The 25,590-nt window shown below is 34.4% G+C and overlaps 1 protein-coding gene across 1 annotated transcript in view; it reads left to right on the top strand.

Moving 5' to 3' along the window:
• The first annotated feature begins 7,533 nt into the window (after window positions 1–7,533).
• Window positions 7,534–25,590, top strand: part of rsh (Rap GTPase activating protein radish) — a 204,271-nt gene continuing 186,214 nt past the window's right edge. Inside the window, exon 1 of the mRNA XM_074090187.1 lies at window positions 7,534–7,549. The gene's annotated coding sequence lies outside the window, so the exon portion shown is untranslated. The remainder of the gene's footprint in view (window positions 7,550–25,590) is intronic.

Below are 25,590 nucleotides of genomic sequence, written 5' to 3'. Positions count from 1 at the left end.
CCAGGGCACGTTGAGCTAATGATATGTCCTATTTAAGTAAAAGTAATAAGGAGTACGCTAGTGAATATTATTTTAACTATATTAAGACAGCGGTATTTTTAATTTAAGTAGATACTACGAGAAAGTATATAGTAAATTTTTACATTGACACAAATTCAGAGTAGAAGGTGATATTATCGTTTAAAAGCGATCTCTTCCATACAACCATTTACCTAGGTATTTTACCATTTACCAACTGTTGTGGCAAGAAGCATTTAACAATCACCCTTAAAGTTAGCACTGTATGACTTTAAAAGTGAGCTCAGTACGCCGCTTCTAAATCACTTTAACAAGAACTAATGTCAAAATATCCGTCACTAAAGATTTGACACCTGTACCACTACCATGAGTTTACAGTGACCGTACTCGATAGCGACGGCGTAACTTATTTGTATGGATAATTGTACAGCGCCTCTACAAATAAAACGCAATCAAATGACAGTTTTTGTATGCGAAATCTGTCATTTAATTGCAATCGCGATCGTCAGAAACGTTAGGCAATACAGCCTCGTTCTAAATACATTGGTATAATTGAAGTTACCATCACCAAGTAACCTGTTGCAACAACAAGAAAATGTGCCTTCCATTGTTGTTATAAAAAAAAAACCGCTATTAAAAATTCAACTGCCAACCCAAGTATGAAATAAACTTGAGTTAATTTAGAAAATCGTCTTCGCACAATTTCATAAAGACTGAAACATTTTTTGTTTTACCGACTAATAAAAGATGTCAGCTCAGGTGGCCGTGTCGTTATGGTCCCGGTCATAAATCAGAAAATACGTTGTAGCCACATTTACCCCAATGACCAGGCTATGAACAACTCCAAGAAATACTCTTTTCTAAGCCCAAAGGGTTCCAAGTAAACTGGACTTTTGGTTAACTTGAACTATAACGCATTTAGGATTAGCTCTTGATTAAACGTATAAATTTAGAAAAGGAGTTCGGCGGCGTTCTAATATTACAAATTCGAAGCATAATCGGAAAATTGTCAGAGAATTGCTATTGGGCTAAGTGTAGGAATCGGCGCTGGTGACTGGAATATCCATGTAAATATTCAATGTTGGAAAATTGAAATGAGTGAATTGATGGTTGCATTGCAATTATTGTAGACTAGCCGCTGCTTGCGACTCCGTCCACGTAGAATTCGATTAGCGCTATCCCACGGAAACTATGTAATTTTCAAAGATAAAAACTATCCTATGTCCCCAGGGCCAAACTATTTGTACATACCGAATTTCATCTAAATCGGTTTAGCATTTTAGATATGATGAGGTAACAAACAAACAAACAGACCACAAACTTTTTTTTCTTTATAATAAGTATTAGTGAGATAGATTCAACGTTGCGCAATGCCAAATCAGCGAAGTGTAGGTAGGTACTGTACATTTGGAGAAAACGAAATAAAAAAGTAACATTTTACATTAACACATTTTATCGATACCTCCTACGTATACTGGTACAAGTGACAAATTTGTGATTTTTAGTTTTTTGCAATTTTGTGATTAATATTTCCTTATTTACCTACCACAAAAAATTTGCACGGATATTCCTATTAGTTTTGGAAATAAAGTGACGTATATGAATGCATCTAACACCGTTTTGCTAATCGGTGCAACGTATACTGAGGCAACCGACATGCACCACTATACGCGGCACCGATATTGTCACGGGGCCGGGGAAGTCGAGTGTAACTGGCAGTTGCCTCAGTGTACGCGCTAGCCGTCGCTGCGTGCGGACCGTTTAAACTGTTCTACGAGCACATAATTTGATAGTAATTATATAAAAATACATGTTTTGGTCTGAAAATTGCGAAACAATAGCCGTATTTCTCATAGACAGTCATGGAAACTAAATCCAATGTGAAACCTTTTCGTGATCTATTTCGCTATGATTTCTTTGGCAAATGTATGGGATGTCAACATAACATTGGTAGTACAACGGTTCCACCCCAGTACCAGTACGTGATTCAGTTTCCTCGGCTATACCTACATGTACGCGTGCTAGAAATATAACATTGCAGTATTACATTGAATTCTGGTAGTTGAGCATCCCCAAAAAGAAGGCGAAGGCATGCATGCTTTAATAAAATGAGAACAGTAAATTTCAATATAGGTATATTGAAATTAAACACAGGTTGATAAAAAAAAATCCTGTACTATACTGTAACCCATATTAGGGCTACTGATTACTAATACGATATAAGTGGGAAAACATCGAAATTAGAAAGTCTTCTTGCGACTCCACTTCCATACAAAACTTTTTTTTTCGAATCACAGTATTTTTCTACTTGCATCATATTAGTAATTAGTAGCCCTAATGTGGTTTAAAGTATAGTACAGGTTTTTAATAACACCCGAAACACATTTTTTTATACACACCTAAGAAATGGTACCTGGCTATGCATATGGCGAAAACGGGTAAACCGTATGAAGTTATAGAAGTTTCCCAAGACTCAGAAACAGACACAAAATTTAAATCTATTGTCAAGAAGACATTAATATATAAGGCGTATTATTAAAATTAATGATTATATCATGGATAGGGAAGTTTGGAAATAATTTCGATCCGCATTGGCGAGTGCTTACTCCAAATAGCGAATTGAGAACTGTTTTAAATATGTAGTTGTGTTAAATACTTGTGATGTATAGATATCACTAAAATATGATTGTAAATCTGTTTACAAAATATACCTTGCTGAGGTTTATTGCCACTCTTCTCAACAGAGGTTTTTACGAACCGGTGGTAAGTTTTTTGACATTCATAAGTGCTTGTTACAATCTAAATTGAATAAAGATATTTTGACTTTGACTCAATATTTCATGTCAAAGCTTGTCTTAAGCAAAGTGCCAATCAGACTCGCGCACGAAGGGTTCATTAGGATTAGCATATATATAATATCGACTACAGTTATACATAATCTGTGAAAATTTAAACTGTCTAACTATCATGGTTCATGAGATACAGCCTTGTGACAGACGGACGGACAGCGAAGTAGTATATAGTAGTAGGGTTTCCGTTTATACCCTTTGGGTACGGAACCCTGAAGAGGCACAAAAAGCTAAACCGTTATGTGGATACAAATGGGTGCGATGCGATATATGTATCACACGAGGAACCTTTCACAATAAAATACGAGTACACATTTGAACGGGAATACGAATCCATTGAATGTGCTTTCATTAATTTAAAGCACTTAATACAATTACTTTTCTTAATAAAACCATTAATATTTCAAGTGAGGTTTTTTATAAAGGTATATTTCTGTATTTTGTATAGCACGTTTAAAACATTACTAGCGGTATATTGGTACAAGTGGCATGCTAATGTTAGCGTATATTGATGCAAGTGATAAAAACGTTTATAAATCAATAGACGAAGGTAAAAAAGCATCTGTTTTATTGTTCATTGCAAGCCATAAAAGTATTTCATCTAAAAATTCATATACAATATAAAAATATCGTTAGATCAGTAATCTACGCATTACGCCGTATACTGGAGCAAGTGGTAATTAGCTCAGTATACCGCACAACTACAAGATGTAAAATACGCGTATAGTAGTGTATCTGCAATTTTCTCAAAACCTATAAAAAAATTCAAAATTCCATGAATACAGGTAGAAAGCCAATATTTTCTTGCAAAATTTTGAAAAGTTATATCATCAAATGAGAAAGTTACAGGTTTTGGAACCTTTGAACAGCTCTCCTGTAAATTTATGATTATGCACTTGTACCAGTATACGTAGGAGGTGTCGTATGAATCCTCACGCACCCTATGTTGGAATATTCAAATGGTTAAAAACACACAATTGGTGGTAATAAAATGTAAGTAATTAAATAATTACAGTCGCATAAAAATGATTATTTCTTAAAAAAATATGTTTGTTTCATAATTAAATTCATCGTGTCTCACCCAGTGTATAACAACCACCAGAAGTCAAAAAATATTGAGATAACGATAGCGAAATAAGCTTTTAAATCATGTTTTGTAAGAATCATTCTTTGGATTTGAATTATAAAAACATTAATTATGAAGACAGGTTTTTTTTACTGAGAACCAAAAGTTAACAAATCAAACACGATATTTATTAAGTTTTTTTATTTACAAAATTCCTGCTGAACTTTATAAACTTCATCCACAACGTAGATTTTGCCAGATGAACATTATGAGAACAAACTCGTAACTGCGCTGAGAAAAAGCGGTTGAAATAAGTAGTTCAATTTAATAATATTTTCACGACAGTGCTCGAAAATGTGGCCATAGATATTATATATAGTATATTTCAGAACTAAATTATTGTTATTATTATTTTAAAATTTATGACGGTGGAAGCATTCTACACTTCCACTGAACGTAGATATAGTTAGTGTTTAGTATTTTAACTAAGGGACCCCATACATCCCTGTATTTCTTTTATTATTATTTTTTGTATTTTTTTTTCTTTAATTGTATAATATAGTTTTTAAGTATTTTATTTGTAATTATATTTTTATGAAAAAAATGACTTTCTGCCAAGTTTCTTGCGGCGCATTCTTCTTGGCAATGATGGTCTTTCCGAAAGCGCTGGTAGTTTAAAAAAATGACGTGTAAAAGTGCCCATTGCGGCCTATTTACTGAATAAATCATTTGAATTTTTGAATTTTAATTTTTTGAATTTGATACCCTAAATCCAGTACCCAAAACTGCCTATATATATGTACATTTAACAGTCGACTCATTTATGGCTCGCAAAACACGACAACAATGTAACACATTACGATAACAGGTCGTATCAACATATTATTATGTATTTCATAATACGATACGACTTTTAACCGACTTCAAAAAAGGAGGAGGTTATCAATTCGGTTGTATTTTTTTTATGTTTGTTTTTTCAGAACTCCGTCATTTATGAACCGATTTGAATTTATTTTTGCGTTCGTCTGGTAACGTGTTCAATTAGGTCCCAAAAGCACCAAATCAGGATCTGATGATTGGATCTTAAGAAAATCGAGGGAACTCTTCAAATGTTGTAGGGACACCTATAGTAAATTCTCGTTCATCTATTGCTTACTTTCGAGCCTCTACAACAATGTACTATTTCAAAACAGTGTCGCTCGATTTTTGGTTCGAAATTTTGGCCACACACACTGCCGAGTGTATTAATAGATATTCATAACAGACAAAGCTAGAAAGAAAAAAATACACGTTTTCTTTACATCCACATTCAAGGCGTGGCCATTAGTGAACGTTTACTACTTTTTATGAATAAATAATGTCAATTTTTATGAATTCAATTCGGGTTTTGTTCCGCGTACCTTGATTTTTTTATTGATAAAATTAGTAATAACGGCGATAGTCTAAAATATTGTGTAAATAATGTTAATTGTAGCATGGTTATTCGCAGCATGACATATTTATTTCCTGGGATTCTTTATGAAGTTAATTTATTTTGTTTATTTTTCAATGGTGATTTTTCAGGAATTATCATTGTTAGAGGCAACAACAAACATTAAAGGCACATACATAGGTGTACCGGCCATAAAAAAACAGGCAAGTGCCTGAAGAGAAAATAGTCGCGAATAGCAGTAGGTATCTAAAATCGTAGTTATTTGACTACTCTGGCTAAACTTGTCACAACAGCAATTTACCAAGCCATGAACAACGTCGAAACTATTAAACGGATAGATACTCCAGAGGCTTGCAAGTCTAACGTTACCTGCCTGGCGTTATACAGTTTGGAAAAAATCTACGGGCCCTGGAGGGCAACCTTAAATCCTTTAGTTAGCTAATTGTACTGAAAGGAAACATTCCTTCGTTTGTAAAATGAAACAAAACTGCATTCAAAGATCTTTTAAACTTCGCTTGTCTCACCCGAGAATCGAACCAACTTAAAAATGTTTTGAAATAATCATGTATGTTAGGAAGAACATAATATGTGATTTTCCCACTAACGTCGATAAGCAAAAGGCTACTAGAAACACCTTAAAGCCTAAAGCAGCTTAAAGTTCCATCTTACAGACTGGCTAAAACCAAAAAGTCGTTTCTGGGAAATTGCATATGTTTTTATAATAAAATTCCAAAAAATATTACAAATGAAACGGATACAAAATTCAGATCTATTGTCAAGAAGACATTAATATCTAAGGCGTATTATAAAGTTAATGATTAATTTGGAAATAATTCCGATCACTTCAAATAGCGCACCTGTGTTAAAAATAAAGTTGTGTTAAATACTTGTGATGTATAGATATCATTTAATAATGTAAATCTGTTTTAAAAAAATATACCTCGTTGAGTTTCTTGCCGGATTCTTCTCAGCAGAGGTTTTTCCGAACCGGTGGTAGATTTTTTTTGACATTCATAAGCGCTTGTTATAGCCTAAATTGAATAAAGGATATTTTGACTTGACTTGAAAAATAAACACTTGCCATTTTATTATTGTTCAGGATAAAATTTGTCTAATAATCATTTGGCCTTACACTCATATGTTGTACGAGATACCATGAGGTAACAAGTAGACTAAGGGTGCTAAGGGGCTGTTTCACCATCCATTGATTAGTGTTAACTGTCGGTTAAATGTGATGCCGTCTCTATTTCTTTTGTTCGAATAGACGGAGATGGCATCACATTTAACCGTCAGTTAACACTTATCAAGGGATGGTGAAACAGCCCCAAAGTCTAAGTAAAAAAATGTTTCATATTCTTCAAAATTCTTCATGTTTATCAGACAAACTTTATCTTGAACAATAATCCTATTGATTCGTATATAATATATATTCGTTTCCCGGATGAGAAAATCGAAGTTTAGAAGATCATTGAATGCAATTTCGTTTCATTTTAAAAATAAAGAAATGTTTCCTTTCAGTACAATACGCTAACTAAAGGATTTAAGGTAGTGGCTTATTTTTTTTCCATCCTGTATATTTACGTAGTAGGTAGATTATTTATGTAGTAGATGTACAATCATGAAATACTAAATCAGCTATCCTTAGGTAGCTTCTCAATTTACAATCAAAACACTTCAAAAATGTGTACGAATGGAAATACGTAGGTACTCGCTCAAAAATGAAAGTGAAAAGTTTGCAAACAGGCTGCAGAAGAATTTTTGACATATTATGCTTCTTAATTGTCTACCAGCCCTTTCGGAAAGAGAAAAGAAGAGAAAGAATGATTATTTTTCTACAAGAAAATTTCAATTTTTATGTTGCTTCTAGCAGTCATGACATAATTTGTCATTTTTTTGATATTGACTGTCAGTTTCTTGAAATTATTGGGACTACCGTACAGGTACTTTGATTTTTGTGCAATTTCCTACAAAATACCATACAATCTTTGTTTTAAGCAGTTAGTTACGGAAACATGAACTACTCTCAAATTTCTTTAATTTTTTTGTAATATTCTGTATATAATTATTATAACTGCTTTATTAAGCGTTTCTATTACAAAATGTAACTTTCTGTATTATTTAATAAAATACAATGTTTATTTTGTTCCAGATAAAAGTTACTGTAAGAAGAAATTATGTGAATTGGTAAGTGAAATAGAGATTTTATAGTTGTAAATATTTTACTAAGTAAACAGAAGGAGCTTTTAGAAATGACGTTTTTTTCTGATACAGTATTAAAACAGTCACATGGTATTTGTCAGTTTTTTACGTAACACTTTTTCTCGAAGCCTTTTTACAACAGCAATTTATTATTATTTAGCAATGTTCAGAAATGGTCCCCAATATAAATGCATACAAATCGCGAATAAAATTCCAGAATGTATCAGACAGGAACCTCACTATAATAATTTTGAAAATAAACTAAAGAAAATATTGATTAATAAATGTTATTATTCTGTTGACGAGTTCTTGAACGACGAAACATTGAAATAATTGGAATTAAACTAAATGTAATAATAAACAAATAATAATGAAATTTTCCACTTAGACTAAGATACAAATTGACATATTTTTTATTTAAACATATTCTGAAATCTTACCTCAATGGCTCGTCCACATGAAATAAAGTTAGTACTTAAATATTTTTAGTTAATTGACAATGTACCTATAGTTTTGTACATTTTATGTTATGGGTAGAAATTAAAATAAAACCTACAGTGCATGAACAGAAACTTGACATTAACATTTCACTAAAAATTTTCGACATTGTAATACTTAATTGATTTAATACCATTAGCTTCATAATTGTAACTATTGTGTGCCCTTGCAGGGCGTCATGGACTAACTAATAATAATACCAAATGTAACACCTTTCACAAATATGTACATGACTTTACAATGAAATAAATAAATAATAAATAAATAAATATCTCAGTATGTTTGTTGTCTCTAGCTCCATTAGGAACATCCCTCGGGTGACATCGGGATTTTCCATTATTTTGTTTTTGTTGGTGCCTTGAACTTAATTAACTTTGGGTTATTTTTTGCTTACGTTCCCAATTAGTTAATATAGGTAACAAACGAAACTTTTATTTGTGTGAGTTTTTTGTATTTTCTTTTTATATGTATAAAAAAAAAGTAAAAAAAAACGGATTTAATCAGGCTGATGATTGATTAATGGATGATTTTCAGTAAAAATTAATTTACTGCCTACTTCCATACATCAAGAATGTTTCATCATTACAAAATAATTAATAATTTATTCACACAACGTACAAAACATATCAACATGACATAATAAAAAAAATCTTTAAACAAATGTCTTTAACTCAAAGTATCTTCTATAAAAAAAATCTACAACATTATATTAAAGGAAGTCTCTCTTCGAAACGTACCGAAGATACTGATACTTATGTAAAGTATATACTTTAAATCAGCAAAGAAGTCAAACAAATAGATCTATAAATTTAAACGTTACGTAAAATATTTCACAATTTCTGAAGCCAATTAAATATTCCCATATTTATTATTAAACATGACTTTTATAAAACGTTTACTTGCATGAATTCTTTTCCAGAGTTCACCGCGCCAGTAAAGTGCTTGCCTAAAAGGGGAGGATTATATAGTACTCTTTCAAATAATGCAAACCCTCACTGGTAACTTTTCGAAACCCTTTTTATCTTTATAAGTTATTTGAAACTATTTCCTTCTGTTGTATTTAAGTACTTTCTGTGACAAAAGTTTCGAACAATAGAATACAAAACATTAAGGAGCTGTTTCACCACCCATTGATTAATTATTATAAATTTGGCGGATAAATGTGATTTCTATTCGAACAAAACAAACAGAGACGGCATCACACTTATCCGTCAGATAAATTTAATCAATGGATGGTGAAACAGGGGGTAAATAATAATTCCACGTACCAACTCTTAAAAAAATTAGGCAAAACCGAGGGTTTATACAAATTTGTAGGTATACATGATGATTTTTAATCGGTGATCAGGAGTTGAAAATTTAATGATATTCTTAATACCGTTAATCACTGGATACGTGGTCACCCTACATTAATTACTGAACTAAAGTATAATAACAGTGAAAACTTATTTCTCATTTTTTAAATTTTGTTTGTATACTATCTCATCAAAGAGGTTATAAGCTTATAGACTAAACCATTAGTAGGGTGACAATGAATTTTAAATAAAAGTTATTTTCAACATAAAAATATTACCAAAAATAAAATGCTTTGTTCCATGTAATTGGGACTTATTCGTGATTGCCACCTATTACTGAAGTACAAAAATTGGTTCCTGGTCACCGATTAAAAATAATTGTGTATAGCATAGGGCCCCGAGAACCACATTTACTCATCCCGTGAATTTAGATTTTGGTTGCTTTGAAACAAATAAAATAGCGAGTCAATTGAGGTGGCAAATAAAAATAAATGTGGCTGCGATGCCAAATCTAGAAGACATTGAGTTTTGATAGCTAAAAACTATACTTCAATTGATCGCTAGTCAAAAACCCTTTACAGTTTACCTCTTGAAATTCGCATTATTTGATAGATATAAAGTGACTCATGTTTTTGATATAAGTTATGAGTGCTTAAAGGGTTAATTTGTATATTATTATACAATGAGCTAAAATGTAATACGCGAACTGTCAAAAAAATAGAGTGGATAACAAGCAAATTGTTATCGGTTTGTCAGTGCTTATGAAGCATAATTTTTCTCGTAGGTATTAAGTACTGATATTATTACAGATGTTAAGTAATCTAAATATAGTGAAATAAACTCAAATAGTCAGACCCAGACTTTGCAATTTTGAAACTGTAAAGGCACGTTTACACCACGTATTAAATACTCGTGCTGCGTCATCGGTTGGAGTGAACGTGCCTTTACAGAGCAATGTTAGTATTGTGTGCTACCCTATATTTGACAGTGTCAATAAAAATGACGATGAAAATGCGGGTAGTTGTGCGCCGGTGATAGTTTCGTCGGGCAGTCGCTCGAGCAGAGCGGTGGCGCGTAGTGCGCGTGTTGCGGCAGCCGCCGAGTCGCGTTGCTCCTATGAAGAAGGGCTACGAATTAGCCCGAAACATGTCGAGCTATACTCGATTTAAGACGTGAGTAGAGTTATTTTACAATATCATTTAATACCCAGACTTTGTTTAATTAAGATTATGAGACAGCCGTCCGTACCCCTTTCCAAATTAAAACTAATCCCACTAATATTATAAATGCGAAAGTTTGTAAGTCTGTTTGTTTGTTTGTTGGTTTGTTTGTTTGTTGCTTCATCGCATCCAAACGACTGAACCGATTTAGATGAAATTCGGTTTAGAGATAGTTTGAATCCCGGAGAATTGCATATTTCCCGCGGGATAGCGACAAACGAATTTACGTGGACGGAGTCGCGGGTAACGGCTCGTAAAATATATTTGGCAACTACATAACCACTGATAATTAAGTATGAGTCTAACAATTAGAATGCAAGTGCTTCACAAAGGTTGACATAAGTGTTCTTTATAATGCCAGGGTCAAGTTCAAGCAACACTAAAGTAGGACCAGGTAACAAGCCTCTTGAGTTCCTCTGAACAACTCGACCTTTGAAAGAGATTTTCATAATTTAATTTTGCTTACCGGCCTAAATTACTTTCGTAAGTAGATCCCTAATGTAATACTTGTTTTTGTTAAATTAATCTTGTCTCTTGTTCATTATTAATGTTGTTAATGAGTTTTGAACGCGATAATTCGTAATATCCTCGCAAATTACAATATATTTACAAGTCAAATAGGGTGTAAGTAACATGGAATGTGCTTTTAGTATATTGAGGTATCCCGCTGCTAGGAAAAAGGTCTCACTACTTGATTTCAATGTCTGTGAGTTTTATGTCGAGTTGTTTTTTTTTTGTTTTATAACCTTATTCTATAAAAGTTACTTTATAGTGCAAATGTTTGAAAAAGTAAAAAAAACCGGCGAAGAGCGTGTCGGACACGCCCAAGATAGGGTTCCGTAGCCATTACGAAAAAATCAAGTAATATTTTTCTAAGGATTTCGTATTGTGTGGGTACGAAATCTTTCAAGTTTAGGTATATTTTATACCTTAGACTGCTATTAACTCTTAAACTATTAATAATTCTCAAGCAATCTTAGCCGTTATAATTTTCCTTGTAAATTGGATGTACTTACTTACTACCATCCTGTATTTTTTCAAAATTTTCCTATCAACAGTTTAGATTTTAGAGGGGGGGATGCTGGATTTTAATGAAAATTTGCACTTTAAAGTTGAATATTTCGCAAACAGATCACTGAATCAAAAATCGTCCAACCGCCCGACCCAATCCCAACCCCCGATGGTTTACAAAGACCTATCCAACGATACTATAACCAATATAGGGTTAGTCGAGAAAAAAAAATCACCCCCACTATACGTATATGGGAGGCACCCTAAAAAAAATGTCATGCCTAGTTGCAGCTTTCTAGTACTAACGGTCTCTGAGCTTAGCCGCGGACGGACAGACAGACAGACAGACAGACAGACGGACAGACATGGCGAAACTATAAGTGTTCCTAGTGTTCCTTGACTACGGAACCCTTAAAAGGAAGTAGGTACTTTGCGGCATGATTTTATGTGGCTCTCCCTGCGAAGTTGTTAGGTGGGTCAGTATTAGAGTGATTTTCGTGAGCAAATTTTTGCTGACATGGTATAAGATTCTGTTACATTTTTCAGGTTAGTTTTTTCAGTCAGGTACAGGACGTCTAAAAAAAATTCGAAAATACCATTAAATTCACATAAAAAATGTCCATGCATAAAAATGTGACCACAAAAATAAGGTGTTTGAAACGCTCGAATAAATCCCTACGCCTTCCTTTTATTTAATCACATTTAGTTCAATAAATATTACGGTGGGCTATTAATTTTTTGACTTAATTCTGTATGAACATTTTCCTTCCTATCCTGATATCTAACGTTAGCAACAAGAAGATAAACCAATGTTTTCAACGAGACACTTCTCTAATTAAACGTTTGTAAACTCGCTACTTCTCAGAATTGCTACCCCGTCTTTTCCCGGCAAAAACGGTTGAGCCTCAAATGACCATGGCCCTTTTCAAGTGTCCCTTACCGCAGAGCCTTTGTATAAACATGAAACAAAATATGTAATGAATATATAGCCTTCAAATAGAGGCTGTATCAAAATATTCACATATTACAGCTTCAATAAAACTAGGTCAATACGCAATATTGAATAAAGCACTTTCGGGTCAAGTACGCTCCCTGATGGCTATTTATAGACGAGGTGCATCGCAAGGTTAATATAGGCTTTTAGCCAATACTCGAGCTAGGAAACTAAATCATAGAATAGACGATACCTGGCGTCTAAAGATAGACTTAGGTACAATATATTGCACTCGCTCATTGGAAAGGGCAGATGACTCATAAGCAATTTAGTGGTATCATTGTGACAGCTCTGAAAATTTAATCTATGCGTGAGATTGGGTTCATGTTATTAAAAACATCGTTTATAAATTGAATTTAATTGTTGTTTAAAGTAAAATGGATCCAGTTTTTTAAATGGTTAACACCTATTTCTACATTATAATAAAGCGTAACTTGTTGATGTATGTATATCGAAAAGATTTGATTAGATTCGTGACTAGTTCAATAAAACCCAAAAAAATGTTTTTTTCTGTTTGTCTATCTTTGGTTTGTCTTTGCGTTCGTTTGCGCTAACAATAACGACCTACCGACGTGAATGCGGTTTTCATTAATGTGTATGTTTTTTTTTCTATGAGTGTCTAGCATACTTTACCTACCAAATACATTAAATCGTGGGCCGCAATATTGCACGCCCAGTCACTAACTAAGCTTTCTCCGCTTTTGGAAAGAAATGCAGATTTTATGGTAATGTTATGGACTGAGCGATTAATTCTTCATTATGCTAAGTGTTTGCGCATTACGCTATGTACCCCGCCACGGAGCCAAATAATAAAGAGCAAACAGTATTTGGTAATTGCTTCAGTGGACTGGTTAGTGTTTCTGTGTTACGAGTACTTTATGTGGGTGCTCACGATTAATTGAAAAAAAAAATCCTTTATTTGTACTTGACCAGTCAGTGAATCTAAGTATGCCGAGGTTATTTAAAATCAACTAAGTAAAACAAATGACTGGGCATTTACGCAAAAAAGTGTACCCTTTCTTTTTTTCAATTTTGAAAAAAATATGGTTTTTCCTACTCGGAATCAAAAACAAAATTTCGATGGGTTTAAAAAATGTCCCAATCAAACTCATAAAATTTGTATTAAAAAAATCTTTTAATAGCGAATAGAAATCATAAAATATCGACATTAAAAATAATCATCATCATCAGCCAGAAGACGTCCACTGCTGAACAAAGGCCTTCCCCATAGAACACCACAATGAACGACAACTCGCCACTTGCATTAACACAATAAAAAATTACAGAAAAACACATGAAAACATTAAATACAATATACACAAAAATCTAAAAAATGAAATAATATTTTTCTAAGGATTTCGTATTGTATACTGAATCTTCCAAGTTTAGGTATATTTTATACCTTAGGCTGCTATTTACTCTTAAACTACTAATAATTCTCAAGCAATCTTAGCCGCTATAATTTTCTTTGTAAATTTGATATATTTACTACCATTCTGATTTTTTTCAAATTTTTCCACCCAACAGTTTAGATTTTAGAGGGGGGGGGACGCTCAATTTCAATAAAAAAATTCACTTTAAAGTTGAATATTTCGCAAACAGATCACTAGAAAAATTGTCCTAGCAACCATAATGGTTTTAAAAGACCTATGCAACGATACCCCACAATATAGGGTTACTCGAGAAAAACGTCTTTACGTCTATGGGAGGTACCCTAAAAATTTTATTTTTATTTTACTACTTTGTCGGCGTGACTGATATGTATTGTATATTCATGTCAAACTCCGATATGTCAAATTACAGCTTTCTAGTACTAACGTCTCTGAGCTTACCCGCGGACAGACAGACAGACAGACGGACAGACATGGCGTGGATACCTACCAAATGCGTTGGCACACGTAAACGTGATTCTTCCTAATTGCTTTTTAAGATCTCATACCACCTGATTGCTACCATATTTACTCGAACAATTAGTCTTTGCAGCTCGGCTTTATCATCAGCCTGTAAAAGGTATATCTCCAAATGGATCCAGAATATTAAGTCCAATAGTTGGGCAATTCCGAATAAACACTCCTGTGTACAGAGTCTGTTTGCCGTGAATTGATCCGAGTGTGTATTATTAAGTATGTTTCGGTTGAATCTCGAGATACCGATTGTCCTTAGTCGCCGCGTGCATCACTAGCCACTGCACGTACTGAGTTTCGTAGTAGTATTATAATTATTATTATTTGTTTCTCGTTCGAGTCCGGGCTCATACATCCCGGTCTTTTGGGAGGCTTGCGTGGGGATATGGATTCAACACGTCTACGTCGAGAAGTTTGCTGTGGCGTAGCCCTGCTGGAAATAGTATTATTTATTTTACTATTATTATTGACTAGCTTGAAATTTGGTGACAATGACGTTTGTAAATTGTGTTCGTTTTTCTGTTACCCCCGGAGTGAGCACAGCGCTTTGTGCTGAAAATCATGCTCAGGAAGCCTCCTCGTACGTTCCCTATGACGGCTCTCTACGGGGAGGCGGGTGTTCTGTTCTGCGCGTGCGAAGGTTGATGCTTCTTCGGGTTGTCACTCAGGTGCATCGCGAAGTCATTCAATCCGAGCGATACCTAACCTTAATCCGAAAACAAACTTTCAATATCCCGACTCCCCGTGTTAAAACTGCCTTTTCGGGGAGGTTGCCGGGCTTTCTTGCACCCATTCCTTTATAATTTGGTCATATAATCTTGCAATATGTATTGTTATATCAAAAGCCTCCCCGCGCGAAGCCAAAGTCATTGTTTTTAATTGGCTAAGTAGTCTCAATTACAATGAAACTGAGAGCCTGCTCAGGGTTGTTGCCTAGGTGGCTGCTGTAAATCCCACCTATCCTAACTTTTACTTTTACACATATACACACACACACAGAGAGAGAGAGAGAGAAAGAGAGACAAACAGACACACACGGTTTCGGTCTAACCAATCAACAAAGTGTTTTATTTTTATTAGTTTTTGTATTTTTTTTGTAATTACCAAAATTTTGTTAGTTAAGAGTTTTAATTTAAATTAAGTAAAGTCTTTAGCACCTGAATCGGGACTCGCCACGTGGCAGGCTTTGCAAGGCCAAGACCTGGCCAGGCCAAAAAAAGAATAGTGATTCTCTCTGAAGCGTGCGAAATAAGGAAAAGTAACAAATGTCTACAGTTATTTCTCATAATGAACGGCTCTAAGAGCTGTTATCAAGAGAAATCAAATTATGCTTGAAGTTCAAAGATCCTTATCCCAACAGTTTGGTTGAAGTAAGTTTTCTTTACTGTTACGTGTATTAGCCGAGATTAGGTACATAGCCCTTATCTTAACGATAATGGCCTCCATATGGCTAAACTTGTTCTCGGAGCAAAAAGATCCGGGGCACTTATGAAGTTGGAAAAAAGGAACAGTTTTAGTGCTTGGTAGTGCTGAGTATATTTTACACATATGACTGAGTACTACTCAGTACAGTTAAAAAATATTTATGTTTTAACAAATATAAGTAAAAATATTTCTTAACCAACCTAGCAACCTTTCACTATTGTACTGTTTTTGTCAAACCTAAAACCTAAAATTGCTAAAAGTGACTCCGAAGTAACGTTTCGTGTGCTCTGCCTACCCCATTTGGGAATACAGGCATGATGGTTGTGTGTGTGTGTGTGTGTGTGTGTGTGTGTGTTGATTGTAAGGAGCGGCAGCATTTCATCAGTGTGAGGTCAGCCTAAGATTATAAATAACGCAGTATCCTACCACCGAAATACCAAGAACTAATTCACCGAGAAGCCAAGGTTTGCCCCACGTACTTATTTATTCATATTCTAACCTAATCTCAATTTTAAAGACGTTCTCCTTTCCGGCTGATACATCCATCCATCCATCCCAGCCTATATGCGTCCCACTGCTGGGCACAGGCCTCCTCTCAGAAAGAGAGCTTGGGCATAGTTCCCACGCGGGCCCAGTGCGGATTGGGAACTTCACACGCACCATTGAATTGCTTCGTGGGATAGTGCAGGTTTCCTCACGATGTTTTCCTTCACCGCAATGCTTGTGGTAAATTTCAAATGTAATTCCGCACATGAATTTCGAAAATTCAGAGGTGCGAGCGGACATGCATTAAATAAATATAGCAACTTTATGAGTGGAATAAACTATAACGTTCCGTCTAAATCTTGGTAAAATACCCGTAGGGTAAGCGAACCTATTTCTGACTCACCCCATTATTGACGGCTGATTAAATTCCTTCTCTACTTTCAAGTTGCTCGCGTTTTGCCGATGACGTATTCGATAAAGTTTCAGCCCTTTCTACCGTGAAATAAGATACTAAGGGCCTGTTTCACCACTCATTGATAAATTTTATATGACAGAATATCTGTGATGCCGTCTTTGTTCGTTTTGGTCAAATAAACAGAGATGGCATCACATAAATCAGTCGCATTAAAATATTCAATGATTGGTGATACAGGGTTGTCTATTTCATCACTCATTGATAAATTATATGTGACATACAGGATGATTCGGACGCGAGCAGGACTTGCTTACCGTTATCGTACCGTTATTGATTACCTTTTTTTTTGTATTATTAAATGTTGCAAATAAAAACAATTTATTTTAGTAAGCGGATGGTTAGGTACTCTGCATTTTAAAGTGTGGGAGTTTTACTTAAATATGATCGTGATCCAATATAAATTACTGATGGTGTAGGGTTGATCCTGCTCACGTCTCCCAAAACACCCTGCGGGGGCTACTACGAAATTCGAAAATCGACAGTTCGTGTCGTTCCGCTCTCTCTGACACTTATACTATTTAATACAATATGAGAGTGAGAGGGATGGCACGATACGGACTTTGATTTTCGAATTTCGGAGCAGGCCCTCTGTACCTATTATTTTCATTGATACTTAGTTCTACACGTTTTCTCTAAGCCGTATCTCTGTATCTAAAAATGATCACGACGCTTCTTTTTACTTGGCCACTGAAATGTCTTAATATTTTTCTCTGAATTTATACAAGACATTTGTCTTTTCCCTTTTAACTTTCCCGAGCTAAGCTCCCAGAAACCGTTTCTGAATCAGCATTTTCCCTTTCTAAGGACACGATTCTGTCCCATCATAAATCAATATACTTTATACGAGTGAAAGGGATAATGCACAACGCTGTTTTAACGGTAGGGTAATTTGTGATTTAATTTCTTAGTAATAAATAAATCAAATGCGACAATTTATTACTTTGATGTTACAACACGTACCTATTCAGGCCTAAAGTATGAAAGCTAGGGAGAGAGTGTAGTAAAATACGTAGGTATAATCTTTTTAGAGTTCCGGAGCCAAAATGCCAAAAACGGAACCCTTATAGTTTCGCCATGTCTGTCTGTCTGTCTGTCTGTCTGTCCGTCCGTCCGCGGCTTTGCTCGGGGACTATCAATGCTAGAAAGCTGTAATTTTGCACGGATATATATGTAAACCATGCCGACAAAATGGTACAATAAAAAATTGTAAAACAATTTTTTTTAGGGTAAGTATTTCCCATAGACGTAAAGTGGGAGTGTTTTTTTTTCTCATCCAACCCTATAGTGTGGGGTATCGTTGGAAAGTTCTTTTAAAACCATAGGTTTGCTAAGACGATTTTTCGATTCAGTGATGTATTTGCGAAATATTCAACTTTAAAGTGCAAATTTTCATGAAAATCGAGCATCCCCCCCCCTCTAAAATCTAAACCGATGGGTGGAAAAATTTGAAAAAATTGAGGATGGTAGTCAAACTTTCAAGGAAAACTATAACGGCTAAGTTTGCTTGAGAATTATTAGTAGTTTAAGAGTAAATAGTAGCCTAAGGTATAAAATATACCTAAACTTGGAAGATTTCGTATTAAATACGAAATCCTTGGAAAAATATTACTTAATTTTTTCGTAATGGCTACGGAGCCCTAGACTGGGCGTGTCCGTCACGCTCTTGGTCGGTTTTTCTATTTGTGTATATCAACGCCTAGTTTTGTTTTAGAAACCACTCCGGCTTTGATGATTTTTTACTGTATGAATATTATTTTTCAAAGTTGGTTCCACATAAATAAATAAAAACTAACCTTTAAGTTTTAAAATTGATAGTGAAATTTTGCTTCACCACCGAAAATTTCTGAACGTCAGTTTCATTTTAAATGTTCTGAGAGTTGCGGGAAACCGGTGGATGCAAGTGGCGATTTGTCATTCATTGTGACAGTTTAAAGGGGAGGCCTTTTGTTCAGCAGTGGACGTCTATCGGCTGATATTTAATGATGATGATTAAAGGGGCTGTTTCTCCATCCATTTATAAGTGTTAACCTACGGTTAAATGTGATGCCGTCTCCGTCTATTCGAACAAAGCAAATAGAGACGGCATCACATTTAACCGTCAGTTAACACTAATCAATGGATGGTGAAACAGCCCCTAAGTCTTTCAATTTAAGAAACAGGTCATATTCTATGTATCAATTCATTTCCAGCCTCATAAAAAAAAATATGTACAACAATTCATTTTATAAGTCATGCTTGTTAAAAACCAAAGAGCCAGTTAAAAATAACTTGCCAGAGGCGTCAAAATCCACGGACGCCGCGGAAAGGGGAAAATTGTGCATAATTCAATTACATAACTAATTAAGTCGAGACTGAATAATTCAGTTAAACGTTCGTTCTTTCTGAAGTTCAGAATTGACTCGTTGCTCGTTATAGCAACAATGTAACGGGCAGTCAAATCAACGGTTTAAAAATAACCTGAAAGTTGATTGTGCTCAGTTACTTTTCTCAATTCAAGGTATGTTTATTTTTATGTTCGAAAAGGGGAAAAAATAATTATGATGTTATGAATTAATCCCTGAATGGGTAAAATGGTGAATAAAGTTTTACTTGGAATATTAAAAACACTGAAGTTACAGATCTGAAAATATTAGCGTAGCGTATCTATAATTTCTAAACCCCAAAACCGGTGCAATCTTGAACCGTTGACGCAGTTGCTTGGGATATAGGTAACAAGAGGACATCAATTGTTTTAGGTTCTGGTTATGGTTCCAACGATTTGACGAAATTTATTTAAGAACTAGCCGTTACCCGTGACTCCGTCCGCATAGAATTCGTTTACCTATCGTTATCCCGCGGGAACTACCTATGCAATTTTCCGGGATAAAAACTATCCTTTGTCATTCTCCGCGACTCAAACTATCTGTATACCGAATTGCATTTAAATCTGTTCAGCGGTTAAACGATGATGAAACTATTTACCGAATTGCATAAATCAATATTTATAACGTTATATTTAAATTACATTTAATTTTCTTTTCACTGCCAATGCCACTTCATCGCAAAACAAACATCACCACAAACGAAGAATAATTTTAATATACAAACGGCGAATTGCTGGAAAAATGGCTTCAGACAAATAAGGAAATGTAATTTGATTAGCGTAACTCAATTCACGACCTATTGCTGGATTGTGAAGGTCAGGAGAAAGCAATATTGATCATATTACCAGTAAAACATAAGAATAACAGTAGGACAAGCATTGGCTTGTCGGTGACTACTACCTATAATCTTATATAAAAAAAAACATTTATTTCATGTTTCTTAGACACATATGTTGTTAATAATCTTATAATCTTCTTCTTATAATCTGCGTTATAATCTTACGTTGAGCTAACAATGGTGAAATTCAAGCAACTAAATCGCTGCCAACCCGATTGCAAGCATCAAAACTGACAGCTGCCATCGATTTTTACAGCTTGCTGTGTAAGATAATAACCACCGAATTACCAAGTATCATTGAATTACCAACACAATTACCGACACCGATAAGCCAAGGCTTGCCCTAGGTACGAATGATCTCTCATCAGAACCCATTACTGACGAGTGCCGCGTCAGTAGATAACTTCACACGTTCCGGTATAACCGTGTTACGGATGTTATTTCAAACGTGTAATTCAAATGAAAAATTGACGATGCGTGGCTACGCCCTCCTGGATGGTTGCCCCGTTGAATTACCGGTACCAGGTTTGAGGTTATGGTCTCATGGTCAAATGTTAATATCTAGGCCACACAATAGCGTTAAAAATAAGGATAAAAATACGTTAGTGTCCTTAAAAAAAATAATCGGTCTCTCATTTAGATTTTCAGAAAATATTGAATACGTAAGTATTATTTCTTTTGCCAATGAGGGTTTTTCGACAGGCGAAATATCGCTAGATGGCGTTAGTATCGTGAGGTCCGTTTGACGTTTCAGTCTTGCTTGCGATTGGCTCATTTAGATATTTATCCAATCCCAAGCGTGAAAGAAATGTCAAACGGACCTCACGGTTATACGCCATCTAGTGATATTTTACCAGTCGAAAAACCCTCATTAAGCAAAAAAATATGAAGATACAGCCAGTTAAAGTTCCGCATGACGCCGTGCGACACTTTTTAGCACTTCGTAACGTCACCGCGCCCTATGGCATTCATCTATGGCATTTTTTGTTTGATTGACAAAAGAAAAAATAAATGTTCAATATTTTCTGATAATCTAACTGACGACTAAATAAAATACTTTTTTATACAGGGATCTACCCAATTATCATCACATGCAATCTTTCTACTATCATTATACTAGACATTACTTCGAAAGGATTAACAAACAAGATCATCCGATTGCCTGCGTCGCTCCCTAACTTGTTTACCTCACAAGATAACCAGATTCCGCGGCAGCGCTGACCACTCAGTTAGCTAATAACTTTATAAATTTAAACTTGAAAATAGTTCCACTACTTTCACACGTTAAGGTGTAATATGTACAGAAGAGGTCAAAGGTTAAAATTGAGAGTTCCAAAAACATCTTTACATTTAAATAAGTTTACACAGTATGAAAAATACTTGCTACGAAGCATGTGCCAGTTTCATCTTTTCACTATATGTTCCATATCGAAAAAATAATGTTCCATAATTATGTTTGCAACCTTTCTTCCATGGAGAAATTATCACACATTGTGGCAAATATTAGTGTCACTGCTAACTAACTTTTGTTTACTGTGTACAACCTACATAATTATCCGTATCCAAATTCAATTCAATCTGATCACTAGAAGTGAGGGAAATTCAACTTGAAAGATTTGATCTTAGAAAACACAGGTAAAACCACGTATGTGTGCAAACAAAAGCTTATATAATTATTAGTAACAATATTATACGAGTAGATAAGCATTAAATTGCTTTCCTAACAACACGATGAATAATAATAACAACAATAATAACAATATTTAGATTCATAGCGTTAGTAACAGTTAAATTAGAAGCTATGCTAGTAATTGTAGCCCTGGGTATTGGGGGCAACGAGTATTGTAAAGAGAAGATTTTACGACTGCATCTAGCAAAACAACAAACCCTCTTGGCCCTCTAAAATTCTACGACAATCTCCTTTCACCTTAACTGGGATTGAAATATGCAGCCCGTCAGCGATTCCAGTTATTCCTATGGGAAAGGTAAACAAAAAGATCTGTGTTAGGGTTTACTTTAGCTGCTGTATGCAATTCAAAGGTTTCGTGAGGATCTCTTAACTGCAAATATCTCTAAATACTTCTGTTTCTATGTTTTACTGGCCGTCACAAGAAGAAAATAATGCAAATATTATTTAATTGAACACCAAAAATCAATATAGTAAATTAAAAAATAGAAAAATACAACAAGGTAAGTGTAGAGAATTAGGCGGTCTTACAAACAACAACAGCAACTACTATTATCTTCAGGCTTTTTTCTATTGCATAGCCAGCTATTCTTTTAACTTACGTTCACAATTCTAAGGACCTGTTTCACCATTCATTAATAATTTTTATGTAACGGATATATGTGGTGCCTTCTCTTTTTATTAATACAAAATAAACAGAGACGGCATCACAGATATCTGTCACATAATATTTATCAATGAGTAGCTGGGCTTAAATTTTTTAAAAAGTGTGATCGAAGTATATCATGAAATTGTGAAATTACATAATTATGGTCAGTAAAGTCGTAATATGATTGAGATTGTAACGAAAATAGTAGGCAGATATGAGTATAACATTTATATCTAAATGTTTTCTAAACTTTTGTCATCATTAACGTATTTTTCCGTTGCAAGTAAATCTGCTTATCAGTCTTTTAGGCTTACAAAATTTCCAAGCAAATCCACCCCTCATTAAGCTTATCTGAAGGAATAGGAGCCCTTAAAAAAGGCATTTTTCTATAAGATTTAAAAAGATTATTTGAGATATCCTTTCCCGAGAGATTTACAAGGTATTTCGCGAATCTGAAACCATTTCGCGGAACGGCGTTGGGATCATTTTTCAATAATCTTTGGATTGCTCCGATCCAGGTGTCGTATTTGACGTAAACCGTTTTATAAATAAAATGTTATACTTCTACTTTTATACTTCAATTGCAGTTTGCTGATATTATCAGAAAACATAACTTTGCTTACTGGATTTACAAACTTCTATTTCTGATTTATCTATTGTTTTGTTTGATATTGATCTCTAACACAGTAGTTCAGATAAACTACAACGTTGCTTTTCTTTCTAGTTTTTTATTGCCTAAATTATCTTAGTTTCAGGGCAAGTATATCGACAACATTGACGGTGTGATTAAAACGGGGTGTTTAATGTTATATACGGGCTAAATTAAATAAATAAAAATAAAAAAGATCATCTTTTAATATACGTTTAGCGTTCATAAGTATATTTATATAACAACATGCATTATATTAATAAAAATAAAAAGAAAAAATAGAGGGATTAGTGTTGTGTAGGAATTTGCAGATAGATTGCATAATACGCTAAATGGTCGAATCCCGAAAGTTTAACTTGGTTTTTATTAGTACTCGCAATCATATTAAAACTTACAAAATGAATTTTTAAGGTAAAGCACTCATCTAATAGACTCCTGTGATAAGATTACAAGATTAACAAATCTTTTTTCGACTGGAAACTTTTAATTGGAAAAGGGTGAGGCCATGACCCTCAAAATATTTTAATAAAATAACTTTGCACAAAAAATCTTCGAATTACTTTTGGTATCGCTCGCACAGCAAAATTCCTTGGATGTTTTTTCGTTACGTGACCATCTTTTTTATGTTTTGTTAGTAATACGTTTAACGAGATATCGAAATGGGGGGAGGGTTGTATAATAATCATATGTCGTGTTGTTGCAGGTCTTTAGTGTTAATAGGGACTAGGTCAATCGGTGTGAAGTGTCCCATAATATTTATTATTATTAATAATAATAATACTAAAAAGTGCTAAAATCAAAAATGTTGACCATTTATTTTATGATTTGCAATTAATGGAGTATTTATTACACGTTTTTGTTGGTCATTTAAACGCTCTCATTTTTGCTCATTAACTTACTATGAAAAATTAAAAATAAATTACATTGATGGCAAAGTATTCATATTAATTAAAATGTAAATTACGAATTAAAATAATTAATTGAATCGGGCGTTACTTTGCGGAGATCCATATCAATGAAAGAAATTCTTTTTTATTTCATTAAATTACGAATTGTTGAATTTTAATGTAATCTTCAACAAAAGTAACTCTAAGACTGGTTTTTATGTACATAATTGTTTGTTTATTTACCAGTTTATCAAAGTAAAATGTTGTTAAATTTAAAGTAACCGTACTTGACACCAATTAATCAAATATACTGAAAGAATATTAATTATCAACTAAATCAATCGGCACGAAGCAGTTCACTGAGGAATGGTATATTAGCTCAAATCGTCTGTATTTCCAGATCAATACCATCTAGGTCTCTTCAATGCTAGAGTGAATAGACGGTTACTGAACCAGTGACAACTTTGGTGTCATCTGCACTTTTCTTTAGGCGTGATGGGAGTCAGTCACGGGTCAGTTTCTCTTACAAAAAAAACAAACACAACGGGTTTGCGCGTAATGTCGTCTAATGTGTAATTACTTGTAACAAAGAGCTAAGTACTATTACTTACATATTCAAAGACCTTTTTTAGTGTTCCGTAGCCAAAATGGCAAAAACGGAACCCTTATGGTTTCGCCATGTCTGTCTGTCTGTCTGTCCGTCCGCGGCTTTGCTCAGGGACTATCAATGCTGGAAAGCTGTAATTTTGCACAAATTTATAAGTAAACTATGCCGACAAAATGGTACATTAAAAAAGACAAAAACAATTTTTTTTAGAGTACCTCCCATAGACGTGAAGTGGGAGTGATTTTTTGTCTCATCCAATCTTGTAGGGTATCATTGGATGGGTCTTTTAAAACGATTTTACGATTCAGTGATTTGTTTGCAAAATATTCAACTTTAAAGTGCAAATTTTTATTAAAATCGAGCGTCCCCCTCCCCCCTCTAAAATCTAAACCGGTGGGTGGAAAAGTTTGAAAAAATTCAGAATAGTAGTAAGTATATCAAACTTGCAAGGAAAACTATAACGGTTAAGTTTTCTAGAGAATTATTAGTAGTTTAAGGGGCTGTTTCACCATCAATTGATTAGTGTTAACTGACGGTTAGATGTTATGCCGTCTCCGTCTATTTGAACAAAACAAATAGAGACGGCATCACACCTAACCGCCAGTTAACACTAATCAATGGATGGTGAAACAGCCCCTCAGAGTAAATAGCAGCCTAAGGTATAAAATATACCTAAACTTGGAATATTTCGTACAAAATACGAAATGCTTTGAAAAATATTACTTAATTTTTTCGTGATGGCTACGGAACCCTATTTTGGGCGTGTCCGACACGCTCTTGACCGGTTTTTTTTATTACCTAAATTGTATACGACTAGCAATTTCTTGAGGATGTAAACAAAGGGAATTTATTTTAGACCTTAAAACAATTACTAAGACCGATAAGAAGGTCTAGGTTTGACTAGACCTTTCCACAACTCGATTTATTCCTTCATTCTGTTCCAACATTGTTTTTAAACAAATCTTCTTTGAGTTTGTTTGGAGCCCTTTCCTAAATATTCGGAATACCCCGTCGATACGGTTGCAGAGATATTCCAAC

The sequence above is a fragment of the Choristoneura fumiferana genome, chromosome 7 (assembly GCF_025370935.1).
Source record: "Choristoneura fumiferana chromosome 7, NRCan_CFum_1, whole genome shotgun sequence".
NCBI lineage: Eukaryota > Metazoa > Arthropoda > Insecta > Lepidoptera > Tortricidae > Choristoneura > Choristoneura fumiferana.
Note: the sequence above shows the minus strand (reverse complement) of the source record. Positions and strands in the feature narration are given on the sequence as shown.